This window comes from Cucurbita moschata, unplaced genomic scaffold (genome assembly GCF_002738365.1).
Source record: "Cucurbita moschata cultivar Rifu unplaced genomic scaffold, Cmos_1.0 Cmo_Scf00039, whole genome shotgun sequence".
Taxonomy (NCBI): Eukaryota; Viridiplantae; Streptophyta; class Magnoliopsida; order Cucurbitales; family Cucurbitaceae; genus Cucurbita; species Cucurbita moschata.
In genome coordinates this window covers 793,394-797,745 of record NW_019268555.1, presented here as the reverse complement: position 1 = coordinate 797,745, position 4,352 = coordinate 793,394, and the positions used below count along the sequence as shown (strand labels likewise).

The window sequence follows — 4,352 nt, the reverse complement described above, 5'->3', positions numbered from 1 at the left end:
TAAAAAAAAAAAAATTACTGACTTCAAAATGAATATACACGTCTTCATTTTATTCAAAAAATTCGAGCACTAAAATAGAAGAATCTTAGAAGGAGACATCCCAATGGAGTTATGAAAAGTATGTGATTGGTTTCTCTAGAGTAAAAAGGGTAACCTAAGTTTTGGGATGTGTGTGATTCCTTGCAAAATAAAGCTTAACCTAACAAACAAACACTCTTAATATCCTTATTTTTTTGGTTTTTCTTTTAATAGCTTTTCATAAAAATCTATCTTTAAAAGTTGTTAAAAAGGTATCTTTGTTTTAGTGCAATCATCATATATACACACACACACATATATATATATACACACATATATAGTTTAAAAGGATCTAAACGAAACACAAACAAATTCTAAGTTGATAAAAAATGAAGGCTATGAATAATCTCTATATGATTTTGTTGTTTAGTTTTGCATTAACTTCTAACGTTTTCACTTGTTTTGCAAATCAATATTCACATTCTCACTGGAAAGTGACGATTCTTAATTATCAAGACGTACCTTTACTGACCCATTGTAAATAAAAAAAAGACGATTTAGGTAAATAAGGGTGTTGCACCATGACAAATATTGAACGAGACCATATTATTTTATGTATATCTAAATTTATAGATTTGATAACTTTTTTTTTTATTATTTAACAGTTGGGGTGGAATTTCAAAACTCCACCAATTTGAAAAGTATAATCACCCGCATACAAAAAATTCTAAATTAATTTTTTCTTTTTGGAGAGTTTGAATAGTACAATTTTTTTAATTTTTTTTAATTATATTTGTGCCATCTCATATAACTTTATAATTTAGGGAGCATATTCTTAAGTTCAAAGAGGAGTATAGCTAGGAATTCAAAGAGAATATTTTGTAAACAACATTGTTTTGGTACAACTTTAATAGCTTTCATTCTAGGGTTTTTGGCTAGAGAAGGGAATTTGGCTTGAAGACCGATGCAACTATTCGCATTTCATTTGGTGTGCAGATGAGAAGGGTTTTTCTTTATATAATAGCAGAACAAAGGTATTCGAGCTCATTCATCCATGGAGTCTTTAGACAAATCCATCACCTTTGTCTTACTTCGTATTAAATCTTTTCTTTTCTACATAAGTTGTGTACCTACGTAATACTACTCTAACAAAATGTCGGTTAATCATTTAAGTTCTAAAATATATGGAAACATTTAATATAAAAATTAGTACATCTAAATAAAATATTAAAGTTGTTATTGAAGAATAAAATATTGACATCAACCTTAATGTCAAAGTCTAGATTTTATAGAAAATTTTCAAGTACAAAAATGATATAAATTTGAAAGTTATACACCATTATGTAAAATGAAACACAAATAGATTTTGTAAAGGCCAAACAAAAAAAAATCGATCGCCGGAAAACACGCGTTCACGCCTCATTGCGCCACAGGTTGCGCCTCAGTCAGAAACTTCTTAGACTTATGCAGCTCAGACGGCTAGACTCGGCTTCGCAGCTTAGAATCCAGATCTTTAGCTTGCTATAAAGTATTTTGCGCAATTCTTACCGTTCCGACTATCCTAAAGCTGAAATTGACCTTGTTTATGGAAAATAAATTCAGTATAAGGTTCACTTTCTCGATTTATGTTAAACTGAGTTAAGAAATTGTAGTTTCTAATGAAACGAGATGGACATTCTAATGGGAAACAAAAACTAATAATACTATGAGAAATTTTGAGAGATGAAAAGCAAACATACTCGAATTTAGGGAGAACGCCATCTAAGGAAAACGAAGTAAGTGGTCTTACTATAGGATAGGTTGATCGACTTGTTTAATGTATGACGACACGTGGCTAGCCGCCCTTGCACGTGTCATTTATTCTTTATATTTATGATGTTGTGACTATATTGTATGATGATGATGATGTACGATGTATGATGATGTTATTCTGTGATGGGATGATTGTATTCAATGGTATATGATATGTTGGAAGACATGGGAAGTTTATGATATGACATATGTTTGACATGATGAGTTATATGTTATGATATGATTGACAAGCAATGTGATGAATTGACATAATGCACAAACCCGATATACACATAAAAAGTTATGGTAGAATTTTATGATATAAAGAAAAATGCTAGAGGGGTTGTTATAGAGCATAATGAAAGGGAAAATGTTGGGACCTCATGTATCATTGTGTGTTCATGCATCGGAGGATACCCTTTCATCTTTTATGACGGTACGAATGCATACACTACAAAGCAAGAAAACGATCATTATATTTGTTATAATGATATGAAGGTTGCTATTCTTAACGGGTGTCCGACATCAATAGCTCCCAGATAATGCTCGCCTGACAAGAAAGGGGCCCAAGAGGTATGCGAGCCAACTAGTGGGTCCATACTCGTACGTGTAGACAGTGTGTAAAACAGTAAATACACATCAAATTAACCCGCTTAGGATAGCTGCCTAAGAAATATAGACTAATATGATAGGTCCCACTTATGATTGTATGTGCTTGCACCTAACCCCAATAGCGGGGTCACTTACTAAGTATTTATCAAAATACTCAAGTCATGTGCTACTCTTATTTTTCCAGGTACAAGAAAGGCTCCCTTATACGGCTGACCCTTTTTAACGCCCCAATTCTCAAGTTGGACTCTTCTTGGTTTGCTCGCCATTACTAAGGAATCCTTGTAAGTTTCTTTTCCTTCGCTTATTGATATGCTTAAATTCAGCAGGTAGTCCTGCCTGACGTGGGGTCGCCTCGAGAGCATCGTCTTTGGGGAGAATGTTCAAAGGGTCAACATAAAATTCCTCCCTCGCTAACAAAGTGGAGGCACGCAAGCTGAGGTTGAGACACGGTACTGAGGTTGAATCAACCACTATAGTGTTACGACAATAGATATCGAGGACTCAATTTTAAGCCATCTATTTGATGGTGCGCACGGGAGGCCAACATGTGCCCCCGCCAGTGCAACAAACCTAAGTGGGTGTTGCATGTGGGGTCAGCGATGCGTGACACCCAGGAAAACGTGCCCTCTGCCAAAAGGCTCTGGGTGCAACTTACGTTCAAAGACTTAGTGGTTCGTGGGATCCTGCAATTCACACCAAGTATCACATTTTGCTACATTCTTTATCGATGCGAGAGCTGAGATATCTATTGCCGAGAGTCATTGTGGATAGTACAACAAGAATGTTTTGCCCCTCACACACCAAGACAAGAACAGGGGGCAAGCTTATTCATTTGAGCTCCTTGGCACGACTTGCGTCGGGTTTGGTTTAGACATCAGAGGGGGCACGAAAGCTCCCCCTGACACAAAAAAATTTGTAAACACGTTCATGGGTCGTTTGATGTTTAGGCATCGACAATGATCCTTTAGCAGGTTCACCTATGGAAACCTTATTATGACTTCTTCTTCCTTTAAATGATAAGGTTCAGTGGACTTCTCGCGACGTCGCAGGCAGCGAACCGCTCACGTCTCCACGATCCAAACACTTCATCGGACCATTCAATTAGCAGAAGAGACGGGCGATGTGTACAAAGGGCTGGGACGTAGTCAACGTAAGCTGATGACTTGCCCTTACTAAGAATTCTGCATTAAGGACCAACAATTGCAATGGTATATCCCGATCATAATGAAATTTCAAGGATTACTCGGGCTTGTCGGCCAAGGCTATAGACTCGTTGAATACATCAATGTAGCGCGCGTGCGGCCCAAAACGTCTAAGGCCATCACAGACCTATTATTGCCTCAAACTTCCTTGGCCTAAGCGGCCATAGTCCTTCTAAGAAGCTAGCTGCGGAGGGATTCCTCCGCATAGCTAGTTAGCAGGTTGAGGACTCGTTTATTAACGGAATTAACCAGACAAATTGCACCACCAACTAAGAATGACCATGCACCATCACCCATAGAATCGAACCTTAATTCTCCGTCAGCCGTCACCACCATAGTAGGCCACTATCCTACCATCGAAAGTTGATAGGGTAGAAGTTTGAATGATGCGTCGCCGGCACGATGGTCGTGTGATCTGTCAAGTTATCATGAATCATCAGAGCAATGGACAGAGCCTGTGTCGACCTTTTATCTAATAAATCATCCCTTCCAGAAGTCGGGGTTTGTTACACGTATTAGCTCTAGAATTACTACAGTTATCCGAGTAGCGAATACCATCAAACAAACTATAACTAATTTAATGAGCCTTTCGCAGTTTCACAGTCTGAATTAGTTCATACTTACACATGCATGGCTTAATCTTTGAGACAAGCATATGACTACTGGCAGGATCAACCAAGTAGCATTCCGACACAACGTTGCCGACCACTTGCCACAACATTTCACAGT

General features: G+C 37.6%; 1 non-coding gene across 1 annotated transcript; it reads right to left on the bottom strand.

The window, feature by feature from the left end:
• Positions 1–3,025: 3,025 nt before the first annotated feature.
• Positions 3,026–3,181, bottom strand: LOC111432650. Its single transcript, XR_002708674.1, has one exon. It is a non-coding gene; the product is annotated as a 5.8S ribosomal RNA (ribosomal RNA).
• Positions 3,182–4,352: the final 1,171 nt, after the last annotated feature.